Genomic DNA, 27,329 nt, shown 5'->3' on the forward strand with positions numbered 1-27,329 from the left:
TGCCACTGAGCTAAATCCCCAGCCCAAATGTTATGTTTATTAGCACAGTGATTTTCTGGGGCTTTGGCTGGTCATGTTCGATTGATGTTCTGAAAATGTTACACAATTGTACCACCACTTGATTCTGAGGAAGTGAATCATCAAGTTATTGCCTTCAAATACAGACCATGGCATTTATGGCTCTCCTTGCCATTTCCATCAGGTCTCTTAGTCCCATAGACAGCTGAAGCTATCCAAACTTGAGTCCAGATCTTCAGAGTATATGGTTTGATGACAACTTTGTAAAAGGTTCATTGGACTCTTTAAATATCAACCTTGTACAGAAGTAAAGAGATATAGGTCCTTAGCCAATTATTTTCTCCATATGTGGATCACTTGGGCCTCGTATTTCCTACACATTAAATGAGATCATTGCACTAATAATTTAACATACTATAAATCAAAGATTCAGCAAATTGAAATGAGTTCTATTTGAGCAGAAGTATCCATGATAGAGCTCTGCTTAGAAGAACTAGTTTTAAGGAAGATCCGTGACTTTTATTTCCTAGCATATTCTTTTACAAAGAGACTGAATATTCTGATATATTTTCTAAATATGTTTAGGGTAAAAACTTTGTTAATTCATTCTTCATTTAGAAAACTTGATTGCTTATTATTACAGTCAAGTATTCAAATATTTGATAAGAAAAATGAAGAAGGTGGAAACATCATGTCTCCTACTTGCCCCCCCCCAAAAAAAAAAAAAGATCCACAAAAGTACTCAGAAGCATGGATCAACAAGCACTGTGTCACAGGCACCTGGCTCACAGTAAGTACTTGAGAGAGTGTGTCCTTGATGGACCCACCCAACAAAATGACCTACTGTACTTAGTGACCAGTGTGGATGCAATGAAAACATTCTAGAGAAGAAACATGCAAAGAGAGGGTAACTATTTCTAATGTTGAGAGCTTTATGCATAGTGAAAATCATATACCTCAGTGAAAGTGAAGAGGAAGAGCCAGGTCTTATACTAAGGTCCTCAGTCATGATCCTCAACTCTCAGGAGCTACAATTCCTATTCTGTTTTGTGAGCTCTTGAAAGATGGAACAGCTCAAGTGATTATAATAGAGGGTGAGATGCTATGATTAGGTATAGTTTCTTTGATTAGATATAGATTAGCTAAGTTCCTTTTTTCAACTCATAAGGGGTGGCAGTAATTCATTTTGCATGCAAATTTTCCAAAGATGTATTTTGATATCATTATTTCACTAACAGGCAAATCATGCAGTAAGCTGAAAGGAAAGGTGTGTAAGCACATGTACCATATAATCTCATACAAATATATTTTTGTCCAGGATCAAGAGCAGGACAGGGAAGATACATGGAGTAGAGTAGGAGTTTATGACTCATCAGTGGCTGAATGGATCCTGGCTAAGTCCTGTTCATAACCGTGCTTGCTGCTGATACAAGTGACTTCCACGTGGAGAATAGCTCATAAATTCAAAGGTATTCAATCTATTTTTATTTTATGTTAAAATTTTGATTTATCTCTTTCTAATTACATCCCACAATCCTTCTGGCTTCTAGCTACATTAGAGAGCAATCATGAATGTTGTCTCAATGCATACCACAAGGACCCTTCTCTATTGTCATAGTCCATGGGGGTCTTTCTGATATGATTGACTGTGGCAAGACACATTCTTCATGTAAATATTAATTGCTCCAGAAATTATCCACCACTGAATGGTTGATCATGTCTCCATATTTCTTATTTCTCCTTAAGCAAGCTGTTACAGGTCAGTCTATTTACTTCTCTTTTTAACTTGCATATATTCATTATTTTTTATATTTATGTATTTAGGTGACTTTTTTTCTACCATTCAATTTGAAATGTGAGCAAAGCCTTCAAAAGTCTTAAAGAATAGGATGGACTAAAGAACTTACATGAACTTTCTGGAATCAGTACCTCAGAATGAAATAGTTTTATGGAAAAGCTCTATAGCAAAGTTGTGAGATACAAGGGCAGGTGTGAGATGGTTTGCGGCCATCTCTTCCTTTAATGTGGACATTACCTAATTACTATGAATGACTCAACACTATAATCCTATTTTCAAATTTAATTCTGTCTAAAATGCTATTAGGTTAGATGATATCCTATTAAAATGCTAGAAATTAAGAGAAACTAAAGAACTACACCAATTATTTTCAATTCATGTAGAAAGGCTAGAGCATGAGAACAGGGATAATCTTACTTTTGAAAAAGGAAAAGCGAACTTTTACTTAAGATTGCTCTTGATGAAATATCGTTGGGCCAAGGTTAGAATTTGAACTTGCTCTGCAAAAACAAAACAAAATAAATGTATCCATGTTCTCTTGATAAGTAACTTTGGTAGCTAGAAAGGAAAATTTTAATTTACCGTTTTCCTCTGAAGTGGCTTGAGCTATAAGAGGCACCTCTTCAGAACAAAGGATGTTACATTTGAAAAGAATGAATACAATAAAGCATCAGTTCAGAAAACATTAAATATTTTTCATCAGGATAATCTATATCTGCACATGGATGAGGAACAAATGTAATTTTACTTAAGATCCCACATAAGAGCAGACAAGGAAGGGACAATTTAACACTGCTCTTTTCTCACAGCAACTGAGTACTTTACTGTTTTATGTTGAAAATATGCTTGTGCTTTTAAAACTTAAAAATGACTGCCAATTGTATTTGTTATGCATTGTTATTTAGTTCACGAAGCTATCAACTTATTTTATCATGATGCCTGTAAGGGAGAATCTAGCTATCTTTCACCACTTTATAAAAGTAAATTGGTTTTTAACTTCTTTTTTTTTTCCCACTACATTTATTTAGTGATATGAAGAGTCAAACACAGAGCCTCATGCTAGGGAAGCACTCTACCATGAGGTGCACCTCAGCCTTTTCTTTTCGCTCCCCTCTCCTCCCCTCCCCTCCCCTCCCTTCCCCTCTCGTCCCCTTCCCTCCCTCCTCTCTTCTATCTTCTCTTCTCTTCTCTTCTCTTCTCTTCTCTTCTCTTCTCTTCTCTTCTCTTCTCTTCTCTTCTCTTCTCTCTTTTCTTCTCTACTCTTCTTTCTGTGTGTCTATCTGTCTCTCTCCCTCACTCCCTCTCCCTCTCCTATTCTTTTTAAGACAAGTTCATAGTAAGTTGCTCGGGCTGGTCTCAGACTTGAGATCTTGCTGCTTTAACCACTCAAGCAGCTGGGATCACAGGTGTTGGGTTGGGCTGATAACTGGTGAGCAACTGGTAACACCAGCCAAATTGAATCAGTGTAGTGCTATGGGATGGCCCACCTGAAGACTGTTGCCAAGATAAAAAGGAGAACTGGAGAGGAAGAAGTAACTGTCCTTTGACACTGTTGGATCTCTGTCACCATGGGTTCTCCTGGAGGAGCTTGCTGAAATTCTTTCCTGACATGAACTTGACTGTTCTCATTGTCAAAGGAGCTTGGGACCTTGTTGCTGAGAATGGCTGTGGTTCATTTTGGGGAGCTCTGGTCCTCACTTTGAGTGTTCTATTCCTAGCTCCAGAGGAGAAGATTGTGTGCTGTTCAATCTCCAGGAGAAGCTTGTCACACTGGCTTTTTGATATGTACTTGGCTGTTATCATCATCAGAAGGGCTTGGGAGTTATCATCATCGCTGAGGATGACTGCGGTACATTTAGGGGGAGCTTTGTTCCTTACTTTGAGAATTTTTTTCCTGGCTCCAGTGCAGATCCCTCAGGCTATTGACACAGAACCTTCACTCCACAGGCACAGACTTCCTAGCTTCCACTGCTGACCCTTCGACTTTCCCAGTGCAGATTCGGGAAATAAACTTGCAAGAGTCATTCTTGTGGGCTTTAGGCCTCCAGTTGGACTCATTGGAGGCATTGTCATAGGTTCTAGGTTTCAGCTGAATTCATGCAGGACATTGGCATGGGTCTAGGCTCTCTGCTGGATTCTCTAGGTCTTTAGTATGTGGACAGATTTCCTGCACTTTCTTTGTATTTGACTCCTTGGGTGACCAGTATAAATAACACTATAAAATGTGTTCCCTGTATTGTCTTGTTCTCCTTGAAATCCCTGACTGCAATAGGCATGCACCACCGTATCCAGCTTAGTTCACTTTATAACATGGAGTCAGTACAGGATGAGAACAAAGCATATTATCTTTAACTACTATACATTTTCTTGATAGATTGTCATTTTTACTTTGAGCAACATTTTTAGACAACTTAGAAATTTGAGAATTGTTTCCTCCCTGTTTTGCTGTTTTACTTGGTTTGATACAGTGGGTCAACTATTGATTTTCCCTGATTGTCTGTTATTTTGACACAATTCAGAATACAAAACATCTAAAAATACTGATGAGTTGATACATCACAAAGTCCCTTTGAGTAGTATTTTTCATTATATTCTAAAATATGAGTGTGGTGTGCATTTTCTGAAAGGAGTGCTATTTCTATAACTTCAAGGGTGTATGTGAATTTTTAGACCAAAGAACATTCACTTTGTTACCACATTCATATTTAAAATGTAGTTTCACCTGTAAAATCAATTGTGTGATACTCAGAATGTTTCAGCTACTCAATGCAGGCCACAGTTTTTCTTCATTTCTTTTTCCTAAATTGCATAGGAGGATCTTTCTGTGCTTTCACCCAAAATATTTTTCTAATCTTTCTACCTAGAACTTGGATTCAAAAGACATATTAAATGAATACTGGTTCACAGTAAATATCTGTTGACTCTTTCCTCCCTTCCCCTTTCCTCTATGCTTCTCTGTTCTTTTGTTCTCTTTCCTTCCTTATCTCCCTTCTTCATTCCTCTGGCATAGTGTATGTGAAAAATTAAAACCAGATTTGTGTTTCCAATTTTTCTCTTTAGAATTACTAAAATAAAACCTATGATAAAAACTAATATTAATCTTATAACATCTAACTTACTGCTTTATTCTAATATGCGTTGCTTAAGTTAGATGGCAAATTATAGCAAACAGTTAGTAGATGTTAGCAAAAATATAGACTTGAATATTTTAAAAAACTTATTTAATATAAATAAGAAAAGTAAAACATTACTTTAAAAGCTACTGTTGTCACCAAAATTGAAATTGAGGGACTCAATAGCTTTCCTGGAGTTTGACTTGTTCAAATACAGAGCAGTATCATGAGATAAGAGTTTAAGCTATCACACTTTAAGTTTCTATTTCATGCACTTGAATCAATATTTAAAATACAGTCTCTTGTGACTGAATACTTCTTGTGTGTACTATTAGAAGATTTAGAGCCAAGACATAAAGCTTATGGGAAGCTGTATTTTGAATATGGGGTTAAAAAGAAATATTTAGCCATAAGAAGTGTTTACCATTATATGGTTAACACCTCAACTAAAAGCGATTAACAGAAAGATAAAAGACTGGCAGGGCATCTAGCTTGATGGTTCAAGTGCTTGCCTGGTAAGCACAAGGTCATGAGTTTGATCCCTGGTACAAAAAAAAAAAAGTGAAAGAATGGTGTTAGGAATTCAAATGGGAGAGATGATCACCCCCTTTAAGGTCTATGTTAGTTTTTATGAACTGTCCATGTTTTTTTAGCTTTTAAGAAACATTAGTTAGATGAACAAAACTTTCTGTTCTTTTGGTTTGCTCTTTGTTCTTCAAAGATCCATCACAGTCCCACTGATCTTCTAACTGTCTTCTTTTCATTGTATAATGATGTGAAATCAATTATGTGAATTGTGTGTTTTTTCAGTTTTACTCTTCCTGATTCCTGTGTGGCAATGTCCTTTAACCAATGATAAAATATACCAAGAGAGTCATGTGCTCCTTGAAGCAGTGAATGGAATTTTCAAACATGACTTCATTATAATACATGATATTTGAGGGAGGAGGACTGCAAGTTGAACTCTAGCATGGCCACGTTAACAACTTACCTATGTCCTGTATTTAAAAAAGCAAGCAAGAAAGCAAGCAAGAAAGAAAATGACCATGGTTAAACTTACTGTGAAGACCTAATATTAAATCTCTAGTAGTACTAAAAAGAGGTACAAAAAGGGAGTTGTCCTTACTTTTTGTGGCAGACAGAGTTAGGCACTAACCTGGATATATACATATAGCCCAATAGTTTTTCTTAGTCCCAATCCCATTATAATCCCCATAGGAAAGGCATTCATTGACAGTGCTCAGATGTAAGCTGTTCAGCTAGAAGCCAGTTTCTCTGAGGACTTCACAAGGACTTTGTGTCCTTTATGCCATGAGAGGGTATAACACAGAACACAGAGGCCATGGATTGCAGTTTCAGACTATATTCATCCACCTGTGAATTAACTGTGGCACAGATTGGGGAAAATACAAAGAAATACCACAGAGTTAACAAGCATGCTAAAACATTTGAAGCTGTCTGTTCAAGAAACAGCAAAACAAAATAATTTATTCTTAATTCTACATTTAGCTATATTTGTAACCTTTGAAAAACAAACCATCAGTCCTCACCACACTCCATTATCTCCACAGTTATGAATGTCATTAAACAACTGGTAAGATAAGAGGCATGGAGTAGACTTCACTTCACGGACAGTCCCTATCTTCAAGAACAAATGTTCCTCCAAGATCACTTCCACTCAGCTCATGAAACAAAAGAAATAAGAACAAACAAAAGTAGCTATTATCTGGTAGGCATCCAAAGAAATTACAAACAAAACAGAAGAAAAAAAAAAAAAAAAAAACATTTGATGCCAAACTTTACAAAAACAAATTTGAAGTAGGTAAATTATAAATAAAAACCTCAGTACAACTTACTGGCAACAATATGAATATGCTCAATTGTGTTTAAACTCAAATGTGATTATAAACACTTTTAAATACCAAAGTAGAATTACTCAAAGGAAACGTCATATTTTTACAGGATTTATAGGCATATTGTAGCTTTCTGGATGCCAGAATATGGGAAGAATTGATAATTCCCTGCCTGATTACTCACTTTTCCTACAGATCTTACACAGAACAAATTCTTAAAAGAACAACTTACTAGCCAAATTCTATGAATGCTGCCCAGAGATAGAGCATTAATGACAAAATATCTTAGTTGTGAATCCTGATTTCACTCTGCAGTGGGATCGCTAGATCAATTATAAAAATAGGTGACTAAGCAGACATGTTCAGTATAAACAAAGTATGACAGAACATGAGAAAAACCTTTCATCTCCAGAAATCAAAATCTCAACAACTTTCCTTCCTTCCTTCCTTCCTTCCTTCCTTCCTTCCTTCCTTCCTTCCTTCCTTCTTTCCTTCCTTCCTTCCTTCCTTCTTTCTTTCCTTCCTTCCTTCCTTCCTTCCTTCCTTCCTTCCTTCTTTCCTTCCTTCCTTCCTTCTTTCTTTCCTTCCTTCCTTCCTTCCTTCCTTCCTTCCTTCCTTCCTTCCTCCTTTCCTCCTGTACATGCTTGCTTCTGTTCCTTCTTTGTTTCTCTTCCTGTCTTTCTTCCATCTCTGCACACTACTGTATCATCTACTATATACCAAGCACAGTCTTAGGTACTGAACATACAAGGGCCTGGAATATGACTAAAGGATATAATGGAGTCTATTAAACTTACTCCCTCTGTTGTTGCTGGGACACAGTATCTGAAACCTATAATTAAAAGGGGGATTAATTTATTTTGGCTCACATTTATAGTCCATGGTCAGCTAACTCCAGGGCAGAAGCAACATGATAGATGATAGATGATAGATGATAGATGATAGATGACAGAGGAAAGCTAATCACATCAAGGTGATCAGGAATGAGAGAGACAGACAGACAGACAGATAGACAGAGAGAAACAGAGAGAGAGAGAGAGAGAGAGAGAGAGAGAGAGAGAGAGAGAGAGAGAAACAGAGAGAGAGAGACAGTGACAGAGACAGAGACAGACAGACAGAGAGGAGAATGGAAAAACAAAGTTATATCTATAGGGTTCTAGGTTATGCCCTCGGTGACCCACTGCTGACCAGGACCCACCTCCTAACAGACAGCCACCTTTATTACCTTCAAAATTCAGTCATTTTTGAAAAGTCCTTCCTATGAATGTACAAGCCATGTAGAGGGCATTCTTGGCCTAAAGCATTGTCCCAGAAAAACAAGTTAATATCAAGATGTTATCAGGAATACAAGAGGGAGTGGTTAGCATATGCTGCTCTTCATAGCACTGATGGAGGTGGCAAGAGGACCAAAATTTGGAGTCCTATCAGGGCAACTAAGCAAAATCTTGTCTCAAAGTAAGAAAAATAGAGGGAAAGGTTCGGGGATATAGCTCAAAGATACAGTATATTGGGTTCAATCCACAGTATGAAAGAAAAAGACAGTTGAGGGACTGCCAATCTGTTTGTGCCAAATTATCCAAATAATATGAGAGGAAGTCTCATCATTGTTTATAATTTTTACTGAGACATCTGGCAAGGACTAACAAGGTAGACAGTATCATGTGTGAGGTAAAACTCTTTCTTGCAAGAGTTTGTTTCTTTTACTAAAATCACCATGAGAATTAACTCAGAAGAATGAATAACAATTCATTCTTTTGCCCATAATCTAGAAAGTACATAAGGAGAATAATTGGATTTGTAATGTTCAACTTAAGCTAAGATGCACTGAAAAGCACTATGAGTACCCAGAGAAATAAATGTTCCTTGCCTTGAAGTGGATGATTGAGGTCACAGCGAACACAAACCCCAGGGCAAATAGTCTGCAGAGAAGAGAGGGCTCAGTGAACAATGCACAAAGGAAATTACACTTAAACTGGGTTATGAAAGACAAGGATGAGTGGGAGTCTACAAGGCAGACAAGAGAACAAAGGACATTGGAGGTAGAGAGACCCCCACATCTAAGGCCGGGTCCTAGGCAAGGCGGGCGGCGGAGCCACAGTTCTGTGGGCTGGACGGCTGAACCAGCCACACTGTACTGCTAGCAGCTCTGGAAGCTGGGAGGTTCAGGATTAAGGTTTTAGTAATTCCAAATTCTGCCAAGGGCAGGTTTCTTGGTTTGCAGATGACCATCTTTTTATATTTTCACCTGGTGGAAAGAACACTCTGGTCTCTTTGTCCACTTAAAAGCTCTACTCCCACTCACGAGAGCACACTCCTCACACCCTAATTATACCCCCAAAGGCCCGTCCTTTTAATATCATTACATGGAGGGTCATTAAAATTTCATAACTGTACGGTATTAAATACTCGATTTACAATTAGAAGAATGAATTTGTCTCTGAAAATCCATTCTCTTATACAGTAGCTTTACAGAAATAAATACTATTTGTAGTTCTTAGAAGGATAAATTGGCTTTCTTTTTTATACTTTGCTTACTTGTTAACAAAAATTTATCAATTCCTATTATTTTCACAGTAATATTTAAACAGCAATACATTAGACTTGAAGAGAACACAAACGAAATGTTGGATAGGCATTTTCAATCAAGAAGCAAACCATTTAATTGCACATAGAAACAATGCTGTAACAGAAAGAGAAACCAGGTTTCAGAGTCAGAGAGAACTCAGTTTGACTCTCACTTCAACTATCTTATAGCTGCATGAGCCTGAATTAGTAATTTAAAATACATGATTCAATTTTCTCACTAATACCAATAGTATCTTAAAACTTCACACTTCAGAGTTGTTGTAGAGATAAGTGTAAAACAGATATAAAATATTTGACATGTAGTTCACATTCAAAAGATAAGTAAAACGTGTTCTCTCTCATTCAGTTGTTCTCAGGGAAGTACTCATGAGCAGTATCAGGTGCTACATAATATAGCCTCTCCATGATTATGTCAGTTCATTGGATTGGATTAAACATGAGTGACTTAAATGAAAGGGTATAGTGTACACTGCTTTAAGTGGGAACAATGTATTTTTCTAAAATAAAGTTAGAAAATTATTTTTAGAAAAAAATCCACAGATAACAATATGTTATGGTTTACAGTTACATGTTGCCCCAAAGCCTTTGCACTAACAAATGTGGCTTTTCAGAGGTGATGATCACAGGGTGTGAGCCTAGTCAGTGGATCACTCCACTTAGGAGTTCATAGTTAATGGTGATTTTGAGGTGAAGGCTGGTTGGAGGAGATGGATCGCTGGAGGCACGGTCTATCTCCCCTCTCCTTTAATTCCTCACTTTGCTTCCCGTCTGCCACGTCATGAGCAGTTTTTCCTCTGCCATGCCCTCCACCTTGGAGCAGGCTGACTATGGACTGACACTTCCACAACTGTGAGCCACAATCACCTCTTCCTTAAACCTGGGGGTGTTGCGTATTTTGTTCCAGGGATGAGGAGAAATGAAAACAGTAACCGAGACACATTGCTCAGTTTGGAAAGGTGGTAAGAGTTAACAGCAAAAGCTCTAGGTCCTATGGCAGCAGAGAGCCTGGGTAAGCAGTTTTATAACAATACGTGATAAAATACATGAAATAAAATGCACCAGATACAGGAGAACATTGTAAAACAGTGGAAAGATCTTGTGTCCTAACCGGAGAACACTGAAGCACCACTGGTAGTACTGGGCATATCCGTCTCCTACAAGCATGACATGGAACAGCACAGTAGAATATTTGCCTGGCTAAGAAGCACTGGAAAGTGTGGAAACATTTCAAATGTGTAATGGAAAAAGAAGCAAGTAAGGATAGTAGAGAAGGATCTTGCCATGTATCTTACAGCAACATCTAGAGAACAGAACCTCCTAGGATTGCTGCAGGTTCAAGGCCAGCTTGGGCTACAACATGAGTTTGTGAGTTCAAGTCCAGCCTGAACTCCACAGTGAAGCCCTGTCTCAAAAAGAAAAACAACACAAAAAGCAAACAAACACACACAAAAATTCTATTCCAGAGTTTAGTAACTTAAAGCAATATGTATTTCCTCCCTTGCTCTACAGCAGGCCTGCCTAAGACTAATAATGCCTATACGACACTTGTCAAAAGAAGCAAGGAGTAACATTCAGAAGAAACGTAATTTCCAGGAGTAACACTGCATATATGTATGTATGTATTCATATATATATATATATATATATATATATATATGTATATAGTTTGTTTGTGTGTTTCAAATTCACCCTTGCTTTACCACAATATTAAGGTGCAATTCTGAATAGCTGCCTTAAAGAGGGGTTGGGCCTAGAGGGATGCAGAGGTTCACAGACACTCAGTGGAGTAAGAGGCAGGGACGAAGTCCCTCCAGCACTATTTGTTTCCAGGAAAATACCTGAGCTTAGTGATAATAATAATAACAATAATAATAATAATAACAGAGTAGGTAAAGAGAAGAGATTATGTGCACCACAAATGCAGGAAAGTCAGTAAACACTCAGAAACTTTGACCTTGTGGTAGAAAACTAGTGCATGTCTCTAAGTGCCTGCATGGTAACCAACACTTGGACCAGATTCTGTATGCCTTTTGAGAGGCTGTGTCACAGAAGAAATTCTGTGGCATCTTGTGGGATATATCTTTCACATGTTTGATAAACGAGACACGAATGCAGAGAAAAATCTATTTTCTTCACCAGGAAAATTTTTCTTCACTGCCTTATCACAAGTATCTATTTCGGAAATTCTACAGTGATAACTAAATCTAATATGCTTACAGTCCCAATGCACGAAACAAAAGAACCCCCTTTACCACACAGCATTCAATATTTGTTTTCACATTTAAAATATTTTCTTTAGCATAATTATTTGTAGTACCAGCAGAAACTGTTAATAAAGTAACTACACATTTTCAGTAATGTTGATTAAACTTGCAACATCTCTTATTTACTATGTAATTGTTTCTGTAAATACTTTCATTATTGCTGATATAAATATAGCTCAATAAAGGAATACTTAAAGACTGTTCTGCGATTTACATTTAAATCCTAATGTTGCCAGCAGATTCATGCTAGCTCTAAAACATTTTCCTGTTTTAACAGCAAAGTCATGGTTTCCTTGGCCTGACAGATGTTTTCAACAATATCTAAATTCGCCAACCATGGATACTGCATTTCACATAAATTATATGGACTAAAACATATTTTGTAGTCATAGACTTGATGAACTATATCTGAAGTCAACTGAGCAATTTAGCAGGGAACAAAAACCAGAAGGAAATTAGGATAATGTAAAGAGGTTTAAGATTGAATTTTTTCCTAAAGCAATTACCACTCATGTGAAACTATCTTATAGCTAAATTTCATAGAAATCCTGTAATTAAACCTTCACTTTTGAGTTTGAGAATTGAAGTTGATGACTAATCTACAGTGAACTCTGTTAAAGATATTTTAGTGTACTGTCAATAAATTCACTCTGTTGTTCTCAAGATCATATGTTTAGCCAGAAAATTGTTCTGATATTGGTTAAGTGCTCTGTTGGTAGCTATCAGATTATTTCCTTTGCATCACTACCTTATGGAAGCAGGAAATCTAAGCATTTGGTATCTGAGAACAAAATAAGAGTAAAATAGAACTTGATCATAAACTAATTGATAGAAATACTTTACGGATAAAAAATAATCTAAGTCCTCTAATATATATTCATATAAATCTCTTCTTACTACATACAACAAAATAAAAATATATACCTCATAGCCTATTTATGCTGTAGGCAAATGATTTCTAACAAAGAATCAATAAACATTAATTGTAGTCTTTACATGGACTTAGAATATATATTCACAGCTTTATAATATCACCAGATTGAGGACTTACAAAAATATTTTTCTTGTATTTATGACATGGAACATATATGGAAAGGCAGTAAGGGTCCACATGGCCTTTAATCTAAGTGCAGGACTGAAAGGATCTCATTGTTTTCAGGTGAGGAAAGAGAACTCAGTTTTTGTTGTTTGCTAAGAAATAATTTTATTCCACTGTCTCTTATTGCCATAAACATTGATGTCTAATGGATTCCTATCTGACCACTGACAGCTATTATATAGGAAATGTTGTGAAAATCAAATCAAGTCATTAACAACTGGGAATATTTTACTTGAAGCATAATGATCAATGTAACTTCTTACTTAAGAGAGTTTTTTGCCTAACTTAGACCCTCTATTTTTATTGTAAGTTTCCTTTGTGTGATTAGAAAAGATGGCCCAAAGTTCCTGAATTCTCTAACTTCCTGGTCAGTGGTTGATTGAAAAGAGATAAGTATCTGTTGGTAATTCACTGAAAACACATATTGAAATATCAGGTAGATTTGCCTAAAAATCATGCCATGTTAAACTGAGGAAGAGTAAGGTAATTTTATAGAAGAAAAGAAAATAAATAGTAATCTGCAGACAGAGAAATGAAGTAACTGTGAAAAACATGCAGCCCCTTAGAATTAGGAGTGGTGAGGAGACAACCATGTTCTTCCAAACCTCCCAAGTTCCTACCTAGCTCCTGACATCATGAAGCGTGAATATACTTTATTTCTCAAAGCCTAATAAAGCTTTTACTTACTTTGATTTGCAGTAATTTGAGATTTACAGCTCTCTCAACCAAAGAACCTTTTTTTTTTTTTTTTTTTTTTTTTTTGTACCAGAGATCAAACTCAGGACCTCATGCTTGGCAGGCAGGCGCTTACACTGCTGAGCTAAATCCCCAGCCCTAAGAGCCATTCTGACACACTAAAAATCAATAATAAAAAAAAAAGGCAGTAGTGTGTGTATATACATATTGTATATGTGTAGAGTTAAATTACCATGTATTACGTAGGCACAGTATCATACATCTGACTGAAAATCTGAAAAGAATGAATTCGAGGAAAATACATGCCAGGTTAAGTACGAATCAAAGTCTACATAAGTGTATACATAAAAAATTAAAATTAATTACATCCCTCCCAGTTCTACCACTAATACAGTCTGGTAAAATCAGAGTGTAGGCAAGTATAAAGAAAGTTAATTGAATAAGGTATTTTTATTAAAATACAAAAATATATAACATTGTACTGAACATTTTATGAATATAATAAATTTTATAGTCTTTTTTTCTGAAACAAAGCAAGATACTAATCTAGATGTCTTTGATTCCATCATTTAATTAGGTCATGTTTTCTACATGTGCATATAATCTTGAAACCTGATAATGGTAACCATGATTGCATATTTACTCTGTTCTATATGTCACATGTTTAACAGTTATAATTTTCTCACCGTCAAAGTTATGTGGATCAAATTGTGTTTATTGATTACCTGCTGTAGTTGAGAGACCATAGAAATCATCTAGGGCAAACAATTAGAAAACAATAAAGAAGTATCAAAAACATATCTAACTGACCCCTAACCCATGTTTTCTTTATGCTTTAGTCTGAATCAACATACTATACCACTTAAATTTTTAAATATTTTGATTAATAACATTTACTGACTGTAGTACTGCAAAATTGAATTTCATCACAACTATAGAGACAAGTTAATGATCACCCTAAACTGACAAACATATTATCAGAGATCTCAGTTTTTAAAAGTTAATTTAGATTTGAGATACAGTAACAATTAGAATGAGCAATACCAGATGTGAATGAAATTAAATAGAGGAATATGTATGCAGTATACACACAAATATGCACACACAGGGCACAAATTAGACTAAAACAACATTTACTGACTGTAGTACTGCAAAATTGAATTTCATCACAACTATAGAGACAAGTTAATGATCACCCTAAACTGACAAACATATTATCAGAGATCTCAGTTTTTAAAAGTTAATTTAGATTTGAGATACAGTAACAATTAGAATGAGCAATACCAGATGTGAATGAAATTAAATAGAGGAATATGTATGCAGTATACACACAAATATGCACACACAGGGCACAAATTAGACTAAAACAAGATAGTCTACAAGCACATTTCCTTGCCTAAGTCACACTGTAAGCAAAGATACCTTGAAGGGGCTTTATAAGGGAGAAGAAAGAGGATAAGGAATTTTATTCCCCTCAACTCTGTAAAGAAAAAATGCAGTACATGTACACTGGCGATTTTATATTTACTTCCATTTTTAACACAAATCCCTAAGACAAAATAATTATAGTACAAGCTGATAAGCAAAAGATTTAAAGATTTCATAAGACTACCTGAAAATTAATGAGTTACTCTATAATTTCCAAGAACAAATATTATCATAAATATAGTACTTACCTTTAGCTACAAAATACTACAATCTCTGGTGATATATATGCTAAAGAAAATTATGCAAATAAAGAATCGCATTACCAGTCCTGTTTCAAGTACTGATAGCCAAATGAGGTTTTATGTTATTGTGTTGCTATATTCTTCAACTAATTAATCTATCATGAAAACTTCACATAAACATGTGATGACTAATTCCTCAGTTGAATACAATCTTAGTGAAACAAACTCCATAACCTTGCTTACCCAAAACATTTGTTTTAAAGTACCACAAATAATTAACTGGAGTTATCTTCATGCTAGCTGCATAAGCCAGAGTACTTATTAAAATTTACAGGAGCAGGAAAAAGTTGTATTTTGTTTTATCGCTGTTGTGTTATACATTCTTAAATTATCATAAACTTCAGATCTTAAATTAGCATAAGCTTCCCCAATGAATGCTGGGAACTCATGCTTATCTAGTAGCCTCAGGAGCTCTTTCTAGTATGCTTGAGAACTATCAATTACATAATGAAATTTTATATGTAGTCAAGAAGACTCAACAGTGTATGGTTTTATAAATCTAGATAGCCAGCACTAAAGATATATACGCACACACTCTTGCACATACATACCACCACCACCACCACTGCTTCTCCATACAAAGATACTGTATTGATCAATTATCTTCGTAAAGTATGAGATATCAAACATTTGTTTAAATAAGAATGTCACTTTGAACCAAAATATAAAAAGCAAGTGACAAGAAAATAAAGTCCTGAATATCAAAATAAACTTCACAGGAAAAATATTTTTTTGAGCCAACTTATTGTCTACATTTTTCTTCTTTTCCGAAAACAGTCACAAGAGGAAGCAAGACTATTAAAGAACCATGCATATTGTCCATTTACACTCTTAACCCTTAATATAGACTGTACATTGAGGAGTTTTCCTAATGTTTTATTCATTCTGTTTTTACTCACGTCTGTCTTTTGTGGAGGGCTGTTATTTCATTCCAAGAAAACTAGGAGCTTCAAGCTCTAGAACGGATAAAAACACAAATACATTTCAATAAGATCTCAAGGGATTCATATACATATTAAAGTTTTTGACAATATGCAGTACTATATAAGGGATTGAAGCCTCCAAGACTTGTTAGCTCTTTCAACCAGAATAAGACAGGGAGAGAAAGAGAAATAAAGAAACAGAAAAAATTTAAAACATTCTCCGGTATCCTATCCTTAAAACCCTACCAATATTCTGGAAAACAAACCAACAAAACCAATAAACAAAAACAGCAAGAGACTATGTCTCTGACTGGAGATTTTGAACTGCAGTGTTGATGTTAAACCTCAGGGGAAACATTGAATTAGTTATGGGAAGCTAGTGTGTTTACCTGTAGATCAATACAAGCAGGGGCCAGCCGTTGTAAGTTGATGACATGCATTAAATGGCTTTATATTGGATTGCATTCTCAGTATTGGAGAAGCACCGTCCTGGCTCCTCTTCCTGCATTGCTCTGAGCAGTCTTTTCTTTCTGGTTGTTAGGTACCCTCTGCCTGTAAAGGACACTGGCAATATGTTCAACATCTCTTTTCTGACTTGCAGTAAGATTTATTCTGAAACTAGAAAATTAGAAAAATCCCTTGGGACTGCTATAGCTTAGTTCTAAAATGTCCACCACGAATCTTCTGTGTTGAGAGGGGAGACAGGTCAGAATATGAAACCTAAGGAACTGGTTTGTGGGAGAGGTGTGGACAAGTCTGGATATGCTGGTTACAGAAGCCCTGCAGTGCTGTATGTATGAACTTGGTGGGCGGTTCTAACAGGAGATTAAAGACAAAATCTCATAGGAATGTGGATAATAAAGGTCAGACTCATGAGGTTTCGGTTAGAAAGTAGTGCTCTACTGGAAACTGTGCTAGAAGCCATGCATTTGGCAAAGAATTGGTCTGCATTTTGTCCATGACCTAAGATTTGCAGGAAGCTGAAATTAAAGGCAATGGACTAATTAATCTGGTGGAGGAAATTCATGGCAGACAAACTTTCAAAGTGTGGCATGGATACAGCTAGGTGCCTCTATCTAGATTTATAAAGAGAATCAGGCAGAACATTAAAAAAAAAAAAAAAAAAAAAAAAAAAAAGTCAAGTTTCATCAGAAATGAAGTGCCTGCAAAGTTGGGGCCATTGAGAACCAGACTGCTGAAAAGGATTAGTGTTGAAAAGAAGCCAAGGACTTGAATCAGGACAATTGAAATGATAGCTTAAAGGCATCTGAGAAATCAGCGAGATGCATATATTGTAGACTTGAAGGTGAAAAACTATAAATCTTTCATTTGAAAACTGAAGCCTTGGTCCCCCTGCACTAGAAGGACTGGCCAGGGAACTGACTCCTCGGATTCATTTCACCATGCAGACTCACCAAACACTCAGAAACTGGTCCAATGATAGACCTTGATGCAGTCCATGGAATACTATTTTTTCATGCATGCAGGATTCAAGTTATGGGATCATAGATGATTTCTCATAGAACTCATAAGAAATTCTGGGGGGCCAGACAGAAATGTGATGAGGTCATACTCTCTGTCAGGAGCCCCTGAAAGGGCAATTCGTAAAGCTATGAGAGGGAAGCCAAAGATTCAGTGGAAACTCCAGGAAGATGAAGATCATAGAATTATGCAAAGTCTTTTGAGGGAAAATGCAGACATGGGACAGAGCTAGCCCAAGAGAGAGGATGTGTGAGCTGCAGCCTACATGCCATAGAAGTGAGGCTGCCCAAGCCCTTTGGAATACACATCTTACCAATGCCTGTTGCAGATGCTAACCATGGAACTACACTATGATACATTCTCTTCTGGGTTTCATCATTCTTTGGTCTGATTCCTTTCTATTTCCTGTTCTTCCATTTTGGAATGTAAATATTTACCTTGTGCCATTGTATGTTGGAGGGGTTTAAGTTTATTTGTGAATTTTATGAGGGCTCACAGCTAAAATTTTGTCTCAAGTCTCAGAGTGGACTTTGCATTTGGACTTTGCAGGAGTGCTCTAAGGGTGAAGACTGGCAAGTCTTTGAGATAGACTAAATGTTTTTTTATACAATGAGATACATGAGACTTTTGGAGCCAGAGGTAGAATGCTATGGTTTAGATGTAAATTGGCTCTACTGGGTTCAAATTGGGGCATGTTCTGAAGAGGCATATCATCCTGGGAATGGGCTGGAAAGCTGTATCGTTCTCCAACCTCCATTCTCTCTCTTCCTTGAGGCCAAGTGGTATAAGTGGCTTTCCTCAAGTGGTCCCTCATCCTACTGTTTCTTCCTCAGAGCCAGTAAACCATGAACTTAACCCATAGAATCTGTCAGCCAAAATAAACCTCTCCTCTAAATAGTAGATGTGGAGCTCTGTGTCCCAGAAACAGGGAAACTGAATATTGCAGGGAATAATTGATTCAGAAGGTGACCAAGAAAATCACTAAATAGACTGTGTAGAAACACCCTTGAGACCAATGGACCAATCACTACAGAGGAGGGCAAAGACTATGTTCAAAATGATTGGTTGACATATTAGACACCAGAGAGGCAGCAGAGTTCCCGAGTGAAATATTCATGAGGGACCAGCTCTATTATTCCTACATTTGGGAACTGACAAGTCTGAGAATACTATCTGCTTGACACATATAATCATTTCCTGTAGATACAGTATGCAATTCACCTGACTCAAAATCTTCAAGAAATAGGCATCATCTCAGAAGCATATAAACACGTTTTCAAATTACAAATGTGATACTTATATTAAAATTGATATTTACATTAATAGTGATCTGGTATCATAACATGACAGTCACATTGTATACAAATGGGTTCTTAATAAGTATTTTATGGTGATTAAAATTCATTAAATGACTCACTAAATCTATTGAAATATTTAATTTTCGTTGTCTATATGAAAATGGGAACGTACGTGCCACTAGTACATGATTAATGTATTATGAACAAACTAGCAAAAGGAATGCATGCTTTTGAGGACAAGCGGAATCCCAAGCTTACAAACCTGATGGCCAGAAGTGAAGGATGTATATATTCCACTTCTCCAAACTTGGTGTCAAACACTGGGCCACACTGATAGCTTGTAGAAGCAATATGTTATTCAGTTTAATTTTTTTGTTCTCCAAGATATTTTAGATATATTTTAGGGTTGAAGGATATTTTACACTTTATTCTAAGATATTAGCTGTGTGTATATATGACTATGTCTATATACATAGATTAGATCACATATCATGAAGAATGAATTGACTTTACTCTGACAAATGCAATATTTTAAATGATTTATTTATAGAAAACAACTGTAATGGAATATATAATAGTAACTAATATGGCATAGACGAGAAGAGATCTGAGTCTAAGAGAACTTTTAATTCACACATCTTGAATGACTATTGGCCTTTTCTAAGATTCAGGTCATTAATTCATCATATGATTAACTACATTGTTCTAGGCACAGTACACTGGTAAGTAGTATGCAAGCAAAAATATTCTTTATCTTCAAAGAATATGTATAGATTAATATGGAGATACAGATAGATGCTGTGGTAAAGATTTAAAATGCTTCCCAAATTTTTCATATGTACAGACATGGAGCATTTTGAAGTCACTGGGTTGTAGGGGTGTACTCATCGATGGATTAATTATTTTAAAAGTTTCAAGTTGAATGTGCTATTAGACCCTTTCCTTTTTACTCTCCTTCACTGATGCATGGGTTGAACAGTTTCTCTCCCAAGCCTTTAAACCATGTTATTTACACCTTAAAGTCAGCTGCAGACTTAAATTTTTGAAACCATGAGCCTATAAATAAAACAAAACAAAACAAAATAAAATACCACAACAAACACCTCTGCTCTTTTAAGTGTGAGTGTCACACATTTTTGTCCCAGCAAGGTAACCTGAGTAATAAAATGGATAGCTACAGATGATATAGACGTAGATTGGATTTAAATATAGATATAGATAGAACTATATGCAGATATGAATACAGATACAGAGAGGGAGAGAAGAAGATGGAAGAAGGTGGGAAAATTATTAGACAGCTACACATGTAACTAAGGTGACAGATGTTACCTAGACCACAGGTATCCAAACTTTTGTTGTCCTAGGCACACATAAAATACATACGACAGATAATATATATAAATAACAAAACTTGCTTTTATATTTTATTTTAACATTAAAATAATTCAAGCTTAGTAAATAAAAATATTTACCTCTCTGCTTAGTAACAATAAACATGTCTCTTAACAAGCACAATATGTGTAGGTAGACTGAATTATTACTATCAGTGATCACAGGTTTCCATTTGCTTGACTGTGTGAGAAGGGCTCAGGAAGCAGCTTTACCACTGTACTGTGTCCTCCTCCTCATAGCCTTCTCCTGTGCCCCATGTAGTTCAGGATTGAGCGAGCACCCAGTAATCAAGTCATCAAAACCTTGTTAAATGTCACACAATAATGTTAAATGATTAGGCTTGTTGTGAGGTCTCATTTCTAATTGTCCATGGCTGCATGTGACTCTTGGGCTATGAGTGGGACATTCCACTTAGACCAAGATAGCAGGCATGGAACTGGAATGTGACCTGTTATACCCTGTAAATACTCTTGGTTCTGCTGATGAGTTAGGTGTGCAGTGTTCTCAAAACAGAGGAAAGTCAGGAATGAATCAAAGATTGTGTTAACTAAAATACCAAAGACAATATGAAAATATGCTTAAGTGTGAGGAATATTAGTTCAGTTTTTAGATATATGTCCAGTATATAACCAAATAAATCCTTGATTATGTGAATTTGAAATTTAGAGAGAGATCCTGCCTGGGGGTACAGAGTTAGGGTCCAAAAGTCAAAGACACTTGAAAATGTAAGACTGGACAAAATCAAAAGAAGAGTAAGTACAGGAAGAAGAGAAAATATATTAAGGATTAAACATAGTATATTAAAGATATTAGAAGATATAAAGAAGGATCATAAAAGAAACTGAGCATGGCCAATGAGGTAAGAGAAAAACTAGGATGCCTCAGGATATAGGAGAAGGTGCATCCTGAAAGTTCAATGAAGAACAATAGAAGGACTTGGAATAAAACTAACAAGTGCTCATTGGATTAGTGAAGAGGTCTTGGGAAGAGCACTTTGAGCAATAAAGATTAACAATTGAATTGAGTTGGAGACAGAACTTTGTTGTCAAGGAAGGGGCAAAATGAGTCACAGGATATTGTTCCTTTAGGAAGAAAAAACATAGCATTCTGTAAGTTAGAATGATGCAGTAAAATGGGAAAAATTAATGCTGTGGGACAAAGTGTATAGACTGCTTAGAGGAAAACCTTGCATAAGTGTGAGAGATGGGTTGCAAATACAGAGATGAAGAAGTTGACATGGAGATCTCACTCACTGCCACAGAAGAGAAAGCACTGGAGATGGCTACTGTTCAGCTGTGGTTGTGGGAGCTGATAGTATGTTTTTTAGTATTGAATCTACAGTCTCATTAAAATAGGATTTAAGGTCATCCTCTGGAAAAGAGACTATTGATGGAATGAAAGGAGAGAGGAGAAAGTATGCAGTACTAGTCTAAGACAGTAATGGTGGAGCTTTCAAACAGCTTGCTGTGGGACATGTGTCATAGGTTTGCCACCACTGGTCTAAGAGAATGTAAGCATAAATGTAACTCTAACCTGAAAACAATCAATTGAAACAAAGCATTCAGTGTTTTTTTCTAGCTGTGTTTACTTAGCTGTCTTTAATCAGGATTAGTTTTTCCCCAAAAAATGAAGCAAGTGAGTAAGAGATGTGATTGGAACAACTTTTAACTTTAAGTTGGATAAGATGGAAAATAGGGACATAAGGTGTGTGAGAGATACTGATATGATCAGTGACTTCAGGTCATTTAAGGATCAAAAGAGTATTGAAATTGAATAGAAAGAGAGGGAAACTAAGAAGACAATATGTAATTATTAACTAGTGATTTCTTACTATTTTTTTGAAATTATGAAATTACTATTTTTATGAAAATATCTACTCTTTCTGCTTTTTCTTTTGAAATAAAGAGAGAAAGAAAGAAAAAGAAAGAAAGAAAGAAAGAAAGAAAGAAAGAAAGCAAGAAAGAGACAATTTCTTATGGTCCAATGAGAAAGCAAAGAAACTGAGATCATGGAGAGTCTGTAATTATGATAACAGCAAAGTTAGTAATCTAATCATCACTAATCTGTGGCCATAGTATTATAAAAGCAAAGTCACTGGCAGAGTAAAGGCCAAGGAGCTGAGAGACCAAGTTACTGGAAGACAATCCAACTCTAAAACCACTTAGATCACAGTATGAGTAACATAAGAAAGAACCACAATAATCCAAGCCACAAATCTTCAAGAAACTTGGAAGCATGACTTGGGATATAGCAGTGATGACTACCACACAATGTTCAGTATAACTTAATAACATAAAATTCAAAGTGAGCTATTTTCAGGGAATTTAGAAAGAGAATAGTTGTATAGACTCAATGAAATGCAAAGACATGACCATACTCATACTACACGCAACTCCAGTAATATGAAGGGTGTCAAAGTGAATAGTCACTTACTGCAGAGGACCCATGATGGGGCATGCCAACAAGGAAAGCAGATTGAACATTAACAGAGAAATTGAAAATTATGAAAGAAATGTTTTGGGAATCATAAGTCATCCAACATCTTGCCTATGAAGAAAAACTACCAGGATTTTAAGAATTGAGAGAGGACAAAATGAATTAGATGAAGAGACTTTCGGAGACAAGTGGGGATTAAAAGACCAGAATAGCAGTTCCCTGGTGGCTGTCAAGTACTTGTGCTAATTAACAAAGACTTTATGTAAGGATGACAGTAATCACATGATTTACCACACAGCATTACTAGGGGAAGTAAATAAGCTACCCTAGCATCTGGAATAACTCGGGAGCACTATGGATTTAGCTATAATCATCATCACCCGTACCCCTCAGTTTGATATATTCTGGATACATCAGGAATAAAGCGTATACTTTTCTAGGAACTGAAGATTTGTGCCTAGAAGTGCATCTCTGAATTTACAATGTAAGGTGATGAGGAAAGAAAAACTTTAGAAGAAAAAGGAATTTAGCAAGTAAGTTTTATTTTTTCTAAAAGTAAAATAATGAGAATCATTTTCTCACTTCAAACATGGGATAAGTATTTCTCAATGACTCTATCATATTTGAAATGTTGATGCTTTTGATGAAAAGAATAAAAACAAAATGCCGTTTTACATTTCAGTAGTGAAAAATACAAAAAAGATTAAGAACCATTGTGCTTTTCTAAATTAACTTAGGTTCATAGTTTCTTTTCAGGCTTTCAATTCCATAGAATATACCCAGCTACTTGGGAGGCGAAGGTGGGAGGAGTACTTTAATGGAGGAGTCTGAGCCCAGCACGGATGATAAAGCAAGACTTCATCTCAAAATAAAAGGGGGGGGGTGAGGAAGAGGAGAAAGAGGCAAGAGAGGAGAAGAAGAAGGGACTGAATTTGGCTACTGGCATTTGAAATTTTTTCAGACCTATAATCTTATTCTTTTTCATGAAAATACAGAAATGTTTCCACTGTTTGATATGGTCTACAGGAAGCATCATATTTTGAAGTTTTAATTTACAGTACACTCCTAGTCCTATCGTATCATATTTTGAAGCATCATGTTTTGAAGTTTTAATTTACAGTATTCTCCTAGTCTATGCTTCCCTGAAGTCATATTCATTTCCATTGTACTCTTCCCATGTTTGTCTCTCTAGAGATTGTCCTTTTGCAAAGAACTTTGCAGTTTATTACAAGTCTGTTTTGCGCTAATTAAAATGACATCCAAATGATTTGGGGGTCTGGCTCCCATAGATGTGTTACTTTAGTCTACTTGTAATTAATTCTCCACTCGGCACTACCAGTAGCCATATCATTGGACATGAAGGTACTCAGAAGATTAATGAAACTGGATAAAATAAATGGAGCTGTAATTCGGGAGGACAAGCTAAACATCCCCACTAAGCAGACACTGCCAAAACTAGCAGACTGTAGCTCATCTCTTTTTGAGCTATGACACTAAACATTCATCAACTGAAGGAAAATAATATGCCAGCCTTAAAATGATATCTTACTCTACGCACAGACACAAGAATATCCTGACTCGTCTTTCCTAATTATCTGTAAGTGACAACAAGGTCATGTTGCAAAGGATATATAGCTATTTTCCAGCCAGTTCAAGTGCAGGAAGTATGTCCTCAAACTGCTTGGTAAGACAGAAAGCCATGCAGAAAAGCAGATGGACTGCTAATAAGCTATTAGTGTACAGTTGAGAATATGGCACGATTGGCTAGAGATGTAACATCATAGTGAACCATTCTCAGAAACAGGCAGTAAATCTGAACTCTAATTACAGTGACCAAGCGCATTTCCTAATCAGATTGCCAGATAAGAAAGGATCTCATTTTGAAACATTAGTCCTCAAATGGAGCCAAAATCCATGCTGGAAACTTGAATCTCTGATTCCTGCCACAGCAATCACAGCTCTTGCCAATGGCAGACATGTGCTTGATGGAGATGGGCAATCTGACAGGCTTAAGGTAGTACTTTTAGCTAGGAACTAATTACAACTTCAGGAGAATATATATTGATTAAGAACTTATAAAGACTGACATTCAGAAATAATGTCAGTGGAGCCTCACCATGATTGAAATTGGTAAACATTTTTAAAGACTAATTTTAAAGATTCTGCTTCTTTATTTCTACTCACTTTATGATCATTTAATTTCAGTCACTGTTCAGTTACCCTGTGGTCCAAATCTGTCCCTTGTCTGGTTGCAGCTCTCATGCTGTAATTTCCAATTATTTACATGTGTATTTCACCATTTTTGTAAATATCTTCTAGGTAAAAGCTATGTTAATCATGTTTTTCAAATCATTTGCTCAATTAAGAAAATACAGACAATGCTAGACATTGAAAGAGAGATAAAAATAGAATCAACAAAAAAGGATTATGAAAATTCATAAGTGGGCACAGGTAACAGTAACATATATATATATATATATATATATATATATAAAATACAGAATGTATATTAATGTTTAATAATTTTATCATAAAACGTTGCACGTTAATTTTGAAAAATATAAATAATACAAACAACCAAAAAATTAAATTATTTTATAATTTCATACTTCTGACATAAAAATTATCAAATTTGGGGCTGGGGATACAGCTCAGTGCCAGCCTGGCAAAAGTAAGATTCTAAGTTCGATTCTTGGTACCAAAAATAAATAAATAAATGTAAACTATCAAATTAAATGTTCATCTTTGTACAATGGCCTTATATGTTTATTTCATTTCATGTGTTTATAGGATATGTTTTGTTTTGCCTTGCTTTATTTTGTTTCTCCCTCTTAATATAGAAAGGATAGAAATACATGTTAAGACTCATGCATGTGTAGAACCTATAAACAGTTATGAAAACTGTTCTTATGACACATGATGAAATGAACAGATAGTTTGAAGAAAAAAGACACTAAAATACCCAGCGCTGATCCTGGAGTGTTGTAATGTGAAACCCAGCAATGGTATTATTCTTAGTTCAGAGTGATATTAGCATGCTTGGGCTTATTCAATCTCAACATAATTGAAGATATGGATAACTGCATGTATGTTTAAGTGTATAGGATTGACAATCATATTTCTAATTTTTTTTGGATAGTTGAACAGAACTGGTTGCAATCTTACTGTTTGAATCCCCACTTTATATGCTCCACTTTAGTATCTTGAATAACTATTTGTAAGAAGGCAATCTGTAATCATCAACTAGTGATTTGTTACTGTTTATTTTTTTCTTTGAAATTATGCATTATTTCTACCCGTTTTCTGTTTTGTTTAGTCTTTCTTTAAATTAAATTAAAAAATTAATATTCAGCTTTTCACCATATAACTATGTATATCTATGTATGAAACATTTACATGTAAACAGAGATTACAAAGATTATACTTGTTTTTAAATCTATTAATATGATAGTCCATGACTTTTCTGATTTCCCTTCTAGAATTTTTGATCAAAAATTGTCCCTTTTCCACTGACATATTTCAAAAAACACAGATGGTGACTTGTGTATAAACAGGTACTTAAATCACACCAAAATCATTATTTCTTTACAGTTTACTTTTCAGATAGTTATACAAGTTGCTTCAGATAGATTTAGGAAAAGAAGCATATAAAACTATTGGGTAGTAAGTATCTATGATTACTTAATAAAAATGCTTTGATTAGTATTTTGTTCTATATTATCATTTGTTTTACACTGTACCAGTTAGAATTTTTATTCCTAATTACTACGAATAAGCATATAAGTACCTTTTTAAAGATTTCAGAATGATGAGTATAAATGATGAGTGTATAAGTCTAAATGTGAGTTATAAATAAAGGTAATTAATGGCAATTCTGAAAATCATGCTGGGAAACATGCAATGTTACCTACCATTAGGCAACTTACTTGCCGTATCAAAAAATAGTAAGTAAAAATTAAAATGCTGGAGGACACATTTTAAAACGCATTGGTAAATTCCAGATTTTGTTATCTTTCCCATATGAATATATGTTAGAAACAAGAAGAACATTATAAACCACAACACTAAGAAAAATTAAAATGAGCAATATTGTTAAACCAATATCTGAATTTGTTAGTTAGAAAACGTATTAAAATGTTCATCGCACTTAGGACTTATCTAGGGGAAATTTAGGCCATATTGTCAACAGTTTGTTTCCTGGTAGTAAAATATATCCTCTTTAAATCAGTGAAATGGATAATAAACAGCACCTTTTCCAATCAAAAGCAGACAGAACATTATAGAAAAAACAAGATTAATGATAAGTAGGAATATTTTTTTCAGATGTGCAGTTGTGTAGTATGTATGCATACCATGTTTCTTGAATTGCAATGTGAACTGTATATTTTCATTTATTCTGGGTCACAGTAAACAATATTTGAAAATGACTGTTTTAGTCTTGTGTAACAAACTATAACTGGGGATCATAATTCTCAACCAAAGTTAACATATTAAATAGTTTTAATATGATTAGCCATTTTTGATGATGTACTCCAATTATTTAGAAAAATAACATACTTTCAAGTTGAATCCTAAAATCATGATGTTTTAGTTTTCCTTACTATAACAGAGGCTGTGTGATTTTCTTAAAGTAACTCAGCC

General features: G+C 35.4%; 1 protein-coding gene across 36 annotated transcripts in view; it reads right to left on the reverse strand.

The window, feature by feature from the left end:
* Lingo2 (leucine rich repeat and Ig domain containing 2) overlaps positions 1-27,329 on the reverse strand; it is a 1,124,971-nt gene that overhangs the window by 725,139 nt on the left and 372,503 nt on the right. For 24 of the 36 annotated variants that reach the window (XM_063252316.1, XM_063252363.1, XM_063252336.1 and 21 more), the window contains one exon: positions 16,057-16,113. The exons of 11 other annotated variants lie outside the window; for them this stretch is intronic. The gene's annotated coding sequence lies outside the window, so the exon portion shown is untranslated. Of the gene's footprint in view, positions 1-16,056; positions 16,114-16,469; positions 17,208-27,329 lie in introns of those variants that run through there. One more of the 36 variants, XM_063252369.1, reaches the window with a different exon arrangement.

The sequence above is a fragment of the Cavia porcellus genome, unplaced genomic scaffold, assembly GCF_034190915.1.
Source record: "Cavia porcellus strain 051 isolate PalLab524CR breed Dunkin Hartley unplaced genomic scaffold, mCavPor4.1 scaffold_1, whole genome shotgun sequence".
NCBI lineage: Eukaryota > Metazoa > Chordata > Mammalia > Rodentia > Caviidae > Cavia > Cavia porcellus.